The following is a 16367-nucleotide window of genomic DNA, read 5'->3' as shown; positions in this document are numbered from 1 at the left end:
TCCCACCCTATTCCCCTATAAACCCACAACCCACTACACATAAAAATTCACATAATTAATTTAATCATCAATTAATCACTTAATAAAATTAAATCACCAATTAATTAGTAATTAACAATTAGTTATTTAACAATACCAATAAATAAATATTAATATTAAACTAATTATAACTTATATAATTAACCAATTAATAAAATTAATTTACAATTAATAATTAATTAACAATTAATGAATCAATTAATATATTTAATTTACAATTAGTAATTAATTAACAATTAATTAATCATAAATACCAATTAAACAATACATATTAATTAATTATAATTAAATTACTTCCCACCCTATTCCCCTATAAACCCACAACCCGCTCTGATACTAAAACGCTAAATTATATTTAAAATAATTATTAATCTCTAGACATTTATTTTTAAATGTATTAAAATACATTACAATAATCTTTAACATACAAATAAAATACATATTAAAATACATTACACTAATAAAATATCAATATTATTGACATCGAAATTTTTGATTACGATATTACTTACATCTATATTAATGACTTCGATATTATTAACTTCGATAATACATACCTTGGGTCGATATTCTGTCCATCGATATTCTTGACTTCGATATTCTTTACCTACGATATTAACAACTCGATATACTTGTAGGTCGAAATTTAAAACTCGATATTTAGACTAACCACCATTGTCACACAGTGGTTTTAAGTCAGTGTGGGACAGAAGTGGGATGTGGGGACTATAGTAATTATCACATGGTAGTTTTGTATCAGCCTGGGACAGGAGTGGGATGTGGGGATTATAGTCATTGTCACATAGTGGTTTTGAATCAGCGTGGGACTGGAGTGGGATGTAGGGACTACAGTCATTGTTACACGTTGTTTTTTATATCAGTGTAACAGGAGTAGGATGTGGGGACAATACTCATTGTTACACAGTGGTTTTATATCAGTGTGGGACAGGAGTGGGATGTGGGGACACTAGTCATGGTTACACAGTGGTTTTCTAGCAGTGTGGGACAGGAGTGGGATGTGGGTACTATGGTCATTGTCACATGGTGGTTTTATATCAGTGTGGGACAGAAACAGGGTGTGCGGACCATAGTCTTTGTTACACAGTGGTTTTATATCAACATGGGGCAGGAGAAGGATGTGGGAACAATAGTCTTTATCACACGGTGGTTTTATATCAGTGTGGCACAAGACTAGGATGTGAAACTATACTCATTGTCACACAGTGGTTTTATATTGAGTGGGACATGAGTAGGATGTGGAGACTACTCATTGTCACACAGTGGTTTTATATCAGTGTGGACAAGAGTAGGATGTGGGAACTATAGTCAGTGTTATCAAGTGGGTTATATCAGTATGGGCACGAGTAGGATTTGGGGACTATAATCATTATTACACTGTGGTTTTATATCAGCGTGGGACAGGAGTAAGATGTGGGGACTATAGTCATTGTTAAACAGTGAGTTTATATTTCAGTGGGAGCAGGTTGGGATGTGGAGACTATAGTCATTGTTACACTGTGGTTTTATATCAGTGTGGTACTGGGGTAGAATGTGGGTACTATAGTCATTGTCACACAGTGGTCTTATATCAGCGTGGGCCAGGAGTTGGATGTGGGACTATACACATTGTTACTCAGTGGTTTTAAATCAGCGTGGGACAGGACTGGAATGTGGGGACTATAGTCATTGTTACACAGTGGTTTATATCAGAGTGGGACAGGAGTGGGATGTGGGCAGTATAGTCATTGTCACACAGTGGATTTATATCAGTGTGGGACAGGAGTAAGATGTGGGAACTATAATCAGTGTTACACAGTGGGTTATATCAGCATGGGACAGGAGTAGGATGGGGAACTATAGTCATTGTTACACGGCGGGCTTATATCAGTATGGTACAGGTTGGGATGTGGAGACTATAGTCAATGTTACCCAGTGGTTTTATATCAGTGTGGGACAGGAGTAGGATGTGGGAACTATAGTCAGTGTTACACAGTGGGTTATATCAGTATGGGCACAAGTAGGATTTGGGGACTATAGTCATTATTACACTGTGGTTTTATATCAGCGTGGGACAGGAGTAGGATGTGGGGACTATAGCCATTGTTAAACAGTGGGTTTATATTTCTGTGGGAGCAGGTTGGGATGTGGAGACTATAGTCATTGTTACACCGTGGTTTTATATCAGTGTGGAGCGGGTTGGGATGTGGGTACAATAGTCATTGTCACATGGTGGTTTTATATCAGCGTGGGACAGGAGTTGAATTTGGGGACTATACTCATTGTTGCTCAGTGGTTTTAAATCAGCGTGGGCCAGGAGTGAGATGTGGGGACTATAGTCATTGTTACACAGTGGTTTTATATCAGAGTGGGACAGGAGTGGTATCTGGGGACTATGGCCGTTGTTACACAGTGAGTTTATATCAGTGCGGGACAGGAGTAGGGTGTGGGGACTATAGTCTTTTTTACACTGGGCTTTTTATCAGTGTGAGACAGGAGTATGGTGTGGGGACTTTAGCCATTGTTGCATAATGGTTTTATATCAGTGTGAGACAGAAGTAGTATGTGGGGACTATAGTCAGTGTTGCACGGTGGACCTATATCAGTGTGGGACAGGAGTGGGATGTAGGGACTATAGTCATTGTCACACAGTGGATTTATATCAGTGTGGGACAGGAGTAGGATGTGGGAACTATAGTCAGTGTTACACAGTGGGTTATATCAGCGTGGGACAGTAGTAGTATAGGGACTATAGTCATTGTTACACGGCGGGCTTATATCAGTGTGGCACAGTAGTTTGATGTGGAGACTATACTCATTGTTACAGAGTGGTTTATATCAGTATGGGAGAGGAGTAGGATGTGGGGATTATAATCATTGGCACACAGTGGTTTAAATCAATGGAGGACAGGAGTAGAATGTGGGCACAATTCTCATTGTTACACAATGGTTTTCTATTAGTGTGGGACAGGAGTAGGATGTGGGGACTATAGTCATTCAATCAATCAATCAAGGATTTATGAAGCTGGCTACTCACCAGTGAGGGTCTCAAGGCACTGGGGGGAGGGTCGTGCAGCTCAGAATCAGTCGAAGAGCCAGGTCTTGAGGCTTTTCCTGAATGTGTGCAGAGTGGGGGAACGTCTGATGTTGAGCGGGAGTCACTGGGACTATATTAATTGTTACATACTGGTTTTATGTCAGTGTGGGACTGGAGTAGGATGTGAGGACTATGGTCATTGTCACACAGTGGTTTTACACCATGTTGAGATTTAGATTTAGACGACTAACTAGAGATTCCTTCATGCACAGGGTTGTTCAAATCTGTCATGGATCCATGGTGTCGTGTAGTTCCTAAAAATACATAGGATCTGCACGTTTGGACAGCATAAACTAAGGGATTCTCTCTAGAATGGTTCCGGACACCTCCAAAGGATATGTTAGTCTTTAGACCTGCTAGCTCACAGTGCCACCATAAGCCCCCTAACCTTACCAAGGAGCGAATAGTTTCTGGCAACCATCGAGCATGACAACCCTTGACCCTTCAGGGATCGGGGAAACAGTACAGTACTTTTCACTCAGTCAATCATGCGCACTTAGTCTTAGAGAGATACACAGAATAAACATTGGGGATGTTTCTCATTAAGTATTTATTGAACCAGCGTCCTTCTAGTTTAAAACATGTTTGCTGCGACAATCAATAGACAGAAGCTAACATATGAGATTACAAGCACCAACAGAGTAAATAGAAGATAGAATTCTACCATGGTGCTAAAACAGTTAATATATGCAGGCATATAAACATGACAGTAATCAAGCGTACTCCTACGATGCAGACCCTACCTAATTTTACCTAGCATGTATGTGGGTGTAAAGCCAATAATCTCCTAGGACAGAGCCAACACCATTACCTGATTGGAGAGAATAAAGGACCCGTCTTGGTCACAAGTTGGACACCTCGCAAGGAATGTCAGACAGCTGCGTGTTGAAGCTTCAGCAGGCCAGGACCTCAGTGTCTGTGTCAGCATGGAAGCGTTTCCTCTCCTCCACTACTGAAGGTGCAGTTCTTTTATACCACAAAGGTAGCCTCAGGGGTTCTACCACAATTGATATGTTGTAAGTACTATTATGTAGACGAGCCTAAATCAATAATTGTAATTATGCAAAGTAGCCTGATCACCCTATGATGAAAGATAGCAAATACTTTTGTACAGGGTACAGGGTATGGTAATCCTGTTATGTATGTCATGTACAGGGGATTTTTATAAGAATCCTCATGCATAATAAATGAGGCTAGTTTCAAGGACACCAATCGACATTTATTCAGCACATAACTGGGTAAAAGGTTAGTGCTAGAACCGTTATGAAGAGCAATGTAGGTAAAAGGTCACTTTGCTACTTAGGCCTAGGTTGGGGAACGTAACACCCACTCCTCATCCGAAGGTCGGCAAGGTAAATTAAGCTAAAATGAGCCTGTTAAAAAGCATAAAAACATTGTTATTAAACCAGTGTCTAAAAACATCTAAAACATGTTATATGTAAATAGGATGCTATTAAAAATTTGAACGCTCTATAAGTCCACTAAGGAGTCAATACATGATTAGATTAACTGAGCACATTGAAAGCCATGGTGCTCAGTGAGAGCAAAAAAAATAATACAAGCGATGTTTCGCGTTCCAAGTTTGTTTGTTTTGGAAAAAGGCCGAATTGTTCCCATCACCCGGCGAACCAAATATTTGTGTCCTGTGTGGGAGACTCAACATCACTGTCGATCGCATTCCTGTGGAGGCTCTAAGAATGCCGTCATCGTCATGGGATATGCTGAGGACACTGATACACATGGGCCTTTAAGGGGTCCAATAGTATGTCTATGTCCTGTGGTGCAACCGATGGCAGTGCCAGAAACAGGTCCAACACAAATTTGTATCTGCAAAAAAGGCAAAGGAACACAGGCAAGATGCAGTCAACCCAGACTGGTCTGAATGATAGGAACCAATGCTTGCTTAGATCCTGAAGCCGAGGTGTGCCCAGATGAAGCACCATGCGTTCACGACAACATCTCACCAGCAGGGACTTTTCCATCTCTCGATGAACTGGGACGTCCAATGCAAAGCAGGAAAATGAAAACCAGGATGCCCACTACAAGTAGTAGGACCAGCGGAAGCCCTCCAAAAATTCTTCCCAATAAGGAGTATATGAATGCTGGAATAACTCCTGAAAGGTGTTCAATAGCCCAGAACCTACACATTTAAACAGGTGCATGATTTCCCTCGTATCAGACATTTTAAAGATACGATGAACCATTTACCCAAAATCGAGCGGAAAGTTTGTAAGGACTAGTGCCTGTATCTCAGATGAAGACCTTGCAGCCTGGAGATCAAAGGTTTCTCGAGCTAAGGTTAAGGCCATATCCTTCTGAAATAGCATGGCTTGCAGTCTGCTCAGAGAATCAAACCATATAAAGGAAACCTTCAAAGAAGGTCATAGCATTGCCTCCCTAACTGTTTGGGTTGGTGGAAACAATACTTGCATATAGTAAGTAACCCTGGAACTTATTGTGACCAGATATGCGATGCCTGATACCATCCCACAACAACTTTGATAATTCAGCATCAAATAGCTCCTATTCGAAAGCAGCTCGAACACCGGATGAATCAGGGCAGCTATCAGGGCAGCTTGGGAACCCTTCAAGTGACAGGAAAAGTTAGCAACTGAAGCATTACATGCTCCATGAAGCGAAATATCCTTACAAGCTAAGGAACCACTTAAGGCACTTTCACAGTTTGAACCACTGAGAAAAACTTCAGTGTCCCCATTCCTAAATCTGTACGGTAATTCCCAGTACTTGTGTATGTATCCCTCTCCTAGCACTTCATATCTGCCTACCTGGTGATGCTGGAGATAGTATTGAAATTGGAAAGACGTTACTGGCAGTGTAATATAGCCATGGATTAACCATTCTGTGGAAAGCGACCCAGCCACGTTGAAAGGTAATTTGTCCAATTTTCCAGTGTGCAGCATGGTATATTTTGTATCTCTTCGTGCCATTACTATCTGTCTTTCCATTAGATTATATATTGAAAACAGAGTCGTACTGTTGTTGTAACGCCAGGGCACGTGGCTAGAGCGCAAAGATTGCCGCGTCCAGCTTAGCAATACATTGGACCGCATTTGCGATTGTCCATGTTGTAAAATAGACAAATCCTGTTCCATTATATCTATTGCTTTTTCTAGGTTAACCCTATCAATCTCACACAATCTCTCAGCAGCCTTCTGTTGAGAGATTTTCCATATCTTGTTATAAATAGCATACAAGAAGCGCTTTTGACGTGGCTTCTGGGGACCTACCAAAAAATCCCTAAGATCTATGTCATCTGAGAGAAGGGACAAGTGTTGTTTCACTTGGGACGGTGCTGAGGTCTTTAGCCACTCTTGGCATAACTTCCCAACACTGTAAGATGTCACCACCCCGAGTGTTCTGATTGTACATAGCGTTGATCAGGCCTATGGATACTAAACCTTTTGGTGGTACACCTGAATCTTGACTAACACCTGTTTGTGTCGATAGGCCAAACCAACCATACCTTCCAATTGGGGTCTGATTAATTGCAAGAACCATTGTGTAGCATGGCATCTAATGTATCCTCCCTGTGTGATGTATAGTTTTGCCAACCCTCAACGTGTGTAAGCGAGAGAATACGAGGTGTGTTCAAATCCTTGATCTTGGCTAGCCCAAGACAGGAAGTCTGTTGCACTGTGTCATTCAGGAAAAGCATTTTGATGTGGAATGAGGCATGCTGTAAATAAGACCTCAGTTCCCTGAACTTGCCAATCTTTATTCTCTCAGACAGATTTTGTGTCTATATTGTCTTTACACATGTCAAAACTATGTACAGACAACTGAGCAATAAAGGAAGCAGAGTATATCAGCCAAGTGTTAGTGAGCATATTTTTCTTTGCAGGTGTAGGTACAAGCTTATAGTAATAAGAGGTTGGGTCTGAAGTGTTATACCCAGAAAAATAAGCAAACTTCTGTGAAAATGTTGTTGAACTACCTTTCAGTGGTGTTGGGCAATGTTCCCATTGATGGTAAGTGAAAATAGTACATGAGATCCTTGCTTTATGCAAAGAATGGTGACCATAGTGTTGGTAACAAAGCATGGTGTCAAAATTAGCTATATCATCATACAATTTATCATTTGAAAATGCAACAGATTGTTCTAAATCAGACAGCATAGTATGCACAGTTTCAAAGTCCCAATCATCAGAAAAAGTACTAGAGGTGATGATATCACTAAGAGAAAATGTGAATAAATGTGGTATTTTTAAAGTTCAGTAGGACCTTATACATCATAGGAAACTCTGTCCCAAACTATTCCTTCAGGAACTGGAACTGCTTTAATGTTCACTAAGGACAGGTCCCTCTGTTCACGGTGTCATAATGCATGCGGTCACAGAACCAAGTTCACATGTTGTACTGCAGAGCGTTCTGGGAGGTAATGTCCATTTAGGAGCAGGAAAAAGACAGTCACAATACCAATCCAAAGTACCAGGAACAGTAGACCAATTGCAATCCAGAGCTGTAGCCAGAGAAAAACAAAGTAAGTCTTTTTCAGCCAAAGGTAGAAGTCACAAATTTGTTGTTTGTGGGCAACAGACGGTGGTGGTAACTCAGGTTCACTTGGATCCAATGAGAAATTGTCAGAATCGATGAAGTAGCCAGATGAAGTTCAATCTATCTTTGGTAGCTCAGCAGGTTTTGTGGAACTGGCAGATGTCAGGAATCAACGCACATTGGCAGGTGTCACATCCTGTATTGTCTGTTGGTATGCACAAGGCAAGTACATTAACCATGTTTGTATCCCACAACATGTTAATATGTGATTTGCCATTTCTTTTACCTTGCACTTCAAAGTACATGTAATGGCCTACTTGTCCTGTGTACTTGTTTACTTTTGTTAAAACCTGTCATTCCATTTCCTTTAACATGCACTTAAAAGAACATTTTACATTTGCCCTTTATTATTTCCCCATGATGCTGTGTTTATTGTGCACGTGCTGGTTCAATGCCCATGAGAATACTTTCCAGCAAGCAGCTGTCTCTGAATTGCCTTCTGACAATGAGACAGGTGCAGATTCAGCTGTTATTGACACGTGCAGCCAACGCCCAAGGCTCAGCTATAAATAGCCATGAGTCATGCAATCCCTGCTTGACTTTCGTTTCTGCCAGCTGAGGATAGTGTTGTCTCCTAGCAACAAACTTGAAAGCTTTTCTGAGTTTCTTCGAGCCGGCTCCAACCTTGATTCAGGACTTTCCAGGCAGATAAGTTCTTTTGATTTACAGACATCATTGCAAAAGGAAAAGTTTTACTTTAAAGCCATCATTGCTAATGGAAATGTTTTGCTTCAATGACATTGCTGCTAATGGACATGTAATGATTTAAAGACAGAGCAGCTAATGGAGATGTGTGAATGCTGAATGCATTCTTTATTGCAATTGGTAGAATCTGGTTGTTTCTACAATTGTTTTGTTTTTTGAGAAAGTGTGAATGTCAAATGCATTCTTTAACCCTGTAGGTATTGCGCTTTGTATTTCAAGGAGCTTTTGTTTCTAGATCGTTTTAGTTAATGTTGAACTGATTGAAAACCTGAAGAATTAATCAGGCACATTTCTAGATCCTGCTGTGGACATTTCATCTTGCTGTTGTAAGACAAGGATATTCATAGGGAAGCTGTTAGTTGATAAGAGAGAGATATCCATGCTGAGTTTACGTGGTCCTTAGGGCAGCAATACAGATAACGCTAAGGTGAGATACTGATTATGTCTGTGTATATAGAAAGTTAAGCTGGAATACACAGACTCTATTTACATGTCACATGTTGTTTTCTTTTCTACCTGTATTAGCCTTTTGCTAGCGTGATGATTTATGATAACCTGTTACTGCAACAAGTGTGTTGAGAACGACATAGTACCAAGTACAGGAGGTTCTCGCTATTTCAGGTGATTAACATTGATAGCATAACGCATCTACGATTGTCTGTATCATTGGTATAGTTACTGATATAGTGCATGTGTTGTTTTCACTCAGAACAGACAGAAGTAGACGATTCTGCAAGTAAGATCCCGGCAGGTCCTGGTAGCAGAGTCTGCAGTGTCTCTTCTCTCTGTTTTGTTTCTCTTCCCAAAACCCCTTCCCTCTTAGAGTATTTGCCAGGATCACTGTTTCTGTAATTCAGTGAGGCTGGGATATATTCTTGGGGGGGGGGGGGGGTCAGATCATTATTCATCGCCCCTGTCGACTACCTGGATTTCAGGTGAGTGGTTAGACCATCATAACAGCAGATGGCTCATTTTGAGACATATTCACATAGCCGTCGGTATTTGGCCGAATTGAGATCTGTGTGTCGTTTGTATTTTGATGTTGTTTAGTTTCAACTGGTACAAGTTCCATTCAATTGTTGGTAACTCCTTCACTTCGTAGAGTAGAATCTTCCAAGAATATTAATCTTTCTGTCCGAACTTCCTGTATGGTAGCCAGAAGAGCTCGGTGGCTACCCAGGAGCCCACGTGGCCTATTACTGAGTATTGGCCACACAGTGTAGTTTGATCAGATCAATTGAGATGAATCTCTTGTCTTTCTTGCCAGCAAAAAGTACTGTTCTTGCTCCTTCGACAGCAAGGTCAGTTATAGGCGCTCTGTAAAATGGCCCAAATTATTTTTTGTCCACTATCTTTTCTCTGACCAGTTCTCCAGATTGGATTCTGGGGTACCCTTGTGAGTCCTTAGTATATGGTAAACTATTTACCAAGGGCATAGGTACCCCAGAGGCCTACCAGGGGCTGCAGCATGTATTATGCCACAGTTAGGTGCATTTTACTTGGACGTTGCTTTGTAATGCCCGGAATTCATTAAGTTCCTGTAAAACAGCCAAACGATCATTGATGTCAAATGGTTTTTCATCTGCCACTGTACTGCCACAATCGAGGTTGGGTACCCACATTCTTAATCCAAACAAGACCTAATAGGGAGTACGACCCCCTAGGGATTTTCTTGGCATGTTGTTAAGTGCCCTATGGACCCCATATAGGTGATTGACCCAACTGCCACCCGAGTATAATACCCTAGATGTTAAGGATTGCTTTAAGTCCCGGTTCTTCCTCTCCACAATCAGATTTCCCTCTGGATGATATGGGGAGGTGTACCGCAATGCTACACCCAAACTTCCCATGGCTTCTTTGTAAGCCTGTGAGCTGAATGCAGGGCCACGGTTGGAATGTAATATGCCAATTGCGAACCCTTCAGCTGCTGACAGATGTCGCACTTGAGGACAAAGCCCTTGGTCTGTTTTGTAAGACCTGGCCACCAGTAACTCTACTTTAGTAGTGAAACAGTCACAGCGATACCTCTGTGTGCTGAACCCAGACCCTCGTGTGCAGCTCGAATTAATCTTAATCTGCGATCCATGTTTGGTATTATTCTATCCCCCACTCCTGCAATTTGAGCATACGGAATGTTTTGCGCATCTAACTTGTAGAAGTACTTGAGTGGAAAACAGTTTGGCAAGGCTAAGCAGTTGCGCGTAGAGTTTACAGCTATCATTATCTGTCCGCCTATCCTCTTGCTAGAACGAGTGATTGCAACAACGGCAGCAGTTCGCACTGTCGCCTTGGCGGCTTCATCAACAAATGAATTCCCTTCAACGTGCACCCCAACCCCCTGATGACTCAATGTGTAAATTACATGGGCCTGTGGCAAGCATTTTTTAGCTTTGCCACCTGTTCCCTGAGCAACTTGTGCTTTATTGTGCAACCTGTGGAATCTCTAATCCCATTCCGACCCCAATAGTAAAGATATTCATTGTATGACTGGACAAAATAAAGCGAATCGCACACAGTGAGTGTGGGGAATTCCCGATCCGTATTGTTTAGTGCTAGTATCAGGGCTTTTAGTTCTGCCAGCTGTGCCCTGCAATCTCCTACAGACTGCGTCTGTGTATTGCTAGGACGGAACTTGCTGTACCACATACATCCCTTCACAATCACACATACTGCACTGTATTGCTGTTTACTTCTGGCAGAATGCTTTTGTCTTTAATGTAGAATCAAGTTTGTAGTCTACATCGGTGGCAGTGAGAGAATTAGCCCATTATATCCATCGCGGATGCAGTGCTTTCGCGTTTGGAACGCTTGCTTTGGTATCAGCCTCTAAGGTTGGTACCGGAGTCATGACAATTATGCGTTTCCCCTGTGCTAGTGCTCTTTTTCTCACTACATCAGTTTGTACTGCTGTCAGTATCTTTCTGTGGAGGCAAAATGCATTTCAGCATTTGCGTACAATGACATTTGTTTTCTAGGGGTACCGTTTCGCCTTCACTGAAGGTGATTTAAGTGTAGCCAAATTAGGTCTATTTACATATGTGTGTAAGTGTTTGGAAGCTATCAAGTCAGCTTGTACAGAACAGAGAATTTCTGTCTGTTCCTGTGTCCATTGTTGGACTGAAGAAATCAGGTCTGATGAGGTCGTAGAAAGGTTTAACCCTTTCTGCGTAATCCAAAATGTATGTTCTGCTAAAATTTATAGAAACTTTGGAGGCTGGAGCAGTGCACATTTTTCCCCCAAAAAATAGCTGCCAGGCTTGTGCCTTCACTTGATAGCTCATAACCCAAAAATAGGACATTGACGTGGACACATTTTGATTTTTTAATGTTAAATTTGTAGCCCACATTGTTGAACCCCAAAATTATGTTGTTCACTCTGTTCAAAGGATTCAATAACTCATCGTCCGTCAGATAAATATCATCTACGTAGGACAATGCCTCCTCATCACAATTTTGAAGTAACTCTGTTACCCTTGCTGAGAACAACCCAGGGCTATTCTTATACCCTTGGGACAGTCTACAGAATTGGCGTTGAGAACCGAGGGCCGAGAATACTGTCAAATATCTGCTTCTAGGCGCTATATTCTGACAGAAAAATTCATTTGAGATATCTAGTGTTGTTTTGTATTTTTTCTGCACAATATTATTCATTAATGCGGCACTGTGTGCATCTTGTACTGAAGATGTGCATGTGTTCTAATGCCTGTAGTCTAAAACTAAACGGTATGAATTGTCGGATTTCATTAGAGGAAACAAAGGAATATTCTTTAGAGATGTCCAATTTTCATTCACACCTTGGTACTCAAGTTGATCTAAGATCTCCCTGACTTGTTTCTTTGCATCATGTTTTATTGGGTACTGCCTCTGTGGAGTAGGAGTAGATTTTAATGGGATTTCATGGTGAGGTGACTCTGCATCCCACCCTACATGATTGCGGTAAAGTGCGGGTGCTTGCTATAACACCCACTCCTGCGAGTATGAATATTTAAGTGTCTCTGGGACGAGGTCAAGAAAGCTGGTAAAATTACATGATGAACTAAGGCGGCCAATCTTTTTCAGCCAAAAGGATATTGTATCCATAAGCCAGGTTCTCTCAAAAGAGGCATTTCACTTTCCTGGGTATGTCCCCCTCCATTTGGAGCATCATTTTGTATAAACGATGTGAGACACTTACCCTTGTATCCGGTGTTTCTACTGTGATATGTCCATTCAACGCTGCTGTCACCAAAAATTGCATCAGGTTCTGGCGAGCTATTGTTCCTTCTGCTGCACTGTCTAGCATTGTCAGAGCCCATTCCCCGTTCAGTAGTAGAGTACTCAGTAGCCTGGGCATTTCTTATTCTAAGGCCAGATACCTTCTTCTTTTTAAATTGAGGTCTAATTTTGGGTTTATCTTCTTGTTTGATAATGTAGTCTGAAGTGTGATGTGTCTCCCTTGTTGGCTTGACTCGCTGTTCTGATTTGTGTTCTGACCGTCCTTCCCTCTCCTGAGTGTTTTGACGAACTCTGAAATAAACAAGAGGTTTGTGTATCAGTATCCTGATACCGGTCAGGTTTTTTAATATTGTCCCGGTTTCTAAGATTATATCTTTTTTCGGAGGGCTCCTGTTGAGGAGACCCACCCCGTGATCGTGATGAATTCTGCTTATTATTTTTTGATTGTTGGTTATCCCATTTCCTTTTAGAAGAATCGGGTGCTTGCTTTGAGTTATCCATTTCAGAATTACCTGTTACTTTTGGTTTCACGGGTCTAGCTCCCAAGTTATCTCTACCCAACTAAGCATAGGTTTCTTCGATAATCTTAGGTAGTAATCGCTCCTGTTGTGCAGGAGTGACTTTCCTCAGGTGTTGGCGTATAGCCACCGCTGCTGACGCCCCTTTTATGTTACCTGGGCAAAATTGCCTAATAATTGTATCCCCAAGTCCAGTTCAGGTTCTGCCCCATACTCATTCTGTATTTGTTTCTATACATCTAGTATAACTGCTATTGAGGGGGTACCATAAGTTCTGGTATAAACGGCAGCAAAAACTGTACCCCAAGTAGTACAATCCTCTTTCGGGGGAGCTATTCCCATTGGCAAGCAAATTGTTCATATTCTGTGTTTTTCCTGCTGTCCCGTATGGGGAAATACTGCTTCAAGCTGTGCTATTTTCTGTGCTATCCAGAATGGCATTTCCTCACGTTTAATGGGCATTCTTCCCATAGTCGCGTTCAGCGTTTGTGGGCTGATATTTGTCGTAGTCATTTGAGGTTGACCAGCTTGAGTAATCCACGCAGGATGAATTGTAAGTGTTGGCATTATGAACTGTGTAAGGTTTCTGTATAGTTTTACTATGTCTGTAAAGTGTACATCATTCTGGTTCTGGCAATGTAACAATCTCTGGATGTGGTGTATAAGCAGCTAGGACCGGCTAGGTCGCTCTGTCTCTGCTGAGCGGACAGTCACACATTTGTTGTGGTGTGGGGGAGGGTGCCTTTAAACTAATTAATATGTTCTTGGTACGTTAACGGGACTTCTACGTTCACATATGGAAAGTATTCTTTATGTGTCTCATCTTCAATGTAAGTATGAAACAAATGTGCGGGTGCATCTGCAGGCGTGAATTTAACTGAAGAATAGAATATCTCTGTTCTGAATGCCTCGTGTGCCTCAATCATGAAGGTAACATTACCACCCATTGCCGGGAGGCAGTATTCCATTAATTTCATAGTAATTACATGTCTGCAATTTTCTGTAATGTTAAGAGCACCTTCATGCTTTTTTTTCACTGCAGTCGCAATGCCGTCTCCATTGACAGACATTGTCAGAGGAAGTAGTAAGGAAACGAGATAAGGTTTTGCACAATGTGGGGAACTATACCTTCAAGCTTGTATAGCCTACACCCAATACATTGGTTTCACCTTCTCAGGTGAGGCGGATTTCCCTTCTCACTACAGACGTCTCTGGTTAAATGTGAGTAGGGGTCTCTGAGAAAGCACGACTGAACTACTCAGATTTGACTGTTAAATAAGAACCAAACCAACGTTGGCGGCACCATGTTGTGTAGTTCCTAAAAATACATATGATCTGCGTGTTTGGACAACCTAAAGTAAGGGATTGGTAGCTAGACTGGTTCCGAACGCCCCCAAAGGATATGTTAGCATTTAGACCAGCTAGCTCACAGTGCCACCATAAGCCCCCTAACAAGGAGCGACTAGTTTCTGGCAACCATCGAACATGACAACCCATGAAATGTGGAAACAGTACTGTACTTTTAATCGTGCTCACTTAGTCTCAGAGAGATACACAGAACAGTGGCGGCTGGTGAGATTTGAAAGTGGTGTGGGCATAAAAGTTCAAGGAATGCTTTAAATTACCACCAGTTACATTGCACAAGGACACAAGCATCATTCACCCAGTGAGTTGTTGGTAGAATAGGTGCCACAGCAAACAGGATATCACACAAACTACAACATAACACACAGGACATCACACAGAACACAACAGTAGAATGTAGTCAAATGAAACGCAGCCTTTTGCTAGATTCATTGTGGGCTTCGACTAGAAACACGGAGAGTCAACCCTATTAATACCATGACTCCTACTCAAAGAACTGCGTAGTTCATTAGTTTTTTCCATATGAAATTGCAGGGGATTTGTGTTGTCCGTTCAGGTATCTCTTGTTCTTGGTGCCAAATTTGAGACGTTTGAGCCAGAGTGGCTTTAGGTGCAGTTGAACTATTTTTTTCGTTTTTGTGAAAATTATACTTAATATGCAAAAAAAGTTTCATGGTTTTCTATGTGAAAACTGTACAAAAGGTATACCCTTGTCCTCTAGAGTCATGCGAAATATAGGCACAGTCTTTTTCTATACATTTTCCTAAGTCTTGGGGTGAAGTTTTCTACCACAGCTACTGCAGTAGCAGCGCACATCATTTTTCACTGTTGCCACAAGACACTGGATAAAAAATTATGTAAAAAAAAGTGTACAACGAAAGAAAACAAAAATTATGCGAATAAGTAAAATCCATTTATAGGAATTACCACATGATATCAGACCCATTTTTTCAGCCTTTAAAAAGCAAGGGCAAATAACTTTTTTTAGAATCCAGGACACCTGTCTATGGAGTTCTGTCCCAGAGACGGTCTAGACAGACGGGCACTGTTTGAAATTAGCCACATCAAAAAAGTGTAGCAGTGGGGAGAGTAACCCTAAGAGAAGGAGAGAAATATGCAAATATATATGTATCTAAGTCATCTGGGTGATACACAGTAAAATAAATAAAAAACAGATGCTGTGATGTGTCTCTACAGCATCTAAGACGATACAGAAAAAGGTGATACATGGGCTGTACGCGATCCCTGCCATACCAAAATGCTGGCTGGCTAGCCTTTCTTATTCAGATTAGGGATACATGGTATTCCCTGATGTTCTAAATAATGGAAAAGGGGTATCCATTTTTAGTGTACTATTACCCATAAATTACCAAATAGGGAAGGAGGCATATCGAGTGTTGCTAGTGGTATACCAGGTACCCATGTTGGGGTTCCAAGGAAGGATCTATTTGTGGAAGATTGTGCAATCACCGTGTGTGCCGTGACAAGCGGCGATGGACAAGGTGGCGAGAGTGGATGGTCAGATTTCAAAAGAGGTCATACGTAATAGTGGCATGTGTCTGTGGAGCGCTGATTGTTAGTGTCAGTAACTGGCTCATTAAACGACTACGCAGATTGTGGGCCTCGGCTGATGTACACATCCATATTCCGGACATGGTTCAAGTCAAGAAATAGTGGAAATCGTTATCCGTGTTGTGTCCTTTGAGGACAGGCTGGAGTCTACAAATCCATTTGGATTCTGTTTGGCGTAATGTGAGCTCTCGGTTACCACCCATGTTGTTGGGGGGATGTGATAAATGCCACAGAACTTGAATGTCACATTGCCCATGTGTGTGTTGCGAAAGTGTTGAGTCATT

The 16367-nt window shown here is 41.5% G+C and overlaps 1 protein-coding gene across 5 annotated transcripts in view; it reads left to right on the top strand.

The window, feature by feature from the left end:
* LOC146869795 (major histocompatibility complex class I-related protein 1-like) overlaps window positions 1-16367 on the top strand; it is a 193950-nt gene that overhangs the window by 23401 nt on the left and 154182 nt on the right. Inside the window, exon 1 of one of the 5 annotated variants that reach the window (XM_085616378.1) lies at window positions 5902-6023. The exons of the other annotated variants lie outside the window; for them this stretch is intronic. The gene's annotated coding sequence lies outside the window, so the exon portion shown is untranslated. Of the gene's footprint in view, window positions 1-5901; window positions 6024-16367 lie in introns of those variants that run through there. 5 annotated transcript variants of the gene reach the window in all.

Source organism: Triturus cristatus, chromosome 1_1, assembly GCF_964204655.1.
Source record: "Triturus cristatus chromosome 1_1, aTriCri1.1, whole genome shotgun sequence".
In the NCBI taxonomy this organism is placed as follows: Eukaryota; Metazoa; Chordata; class Amphibia; order Caudata; family Salamandridae; genus Triturus; species Triturus cristatus.
Note: the sequence above shows the minus strand (reverse complement) of the source record. Positions and strands in the feature narration are given on the sequence as shown.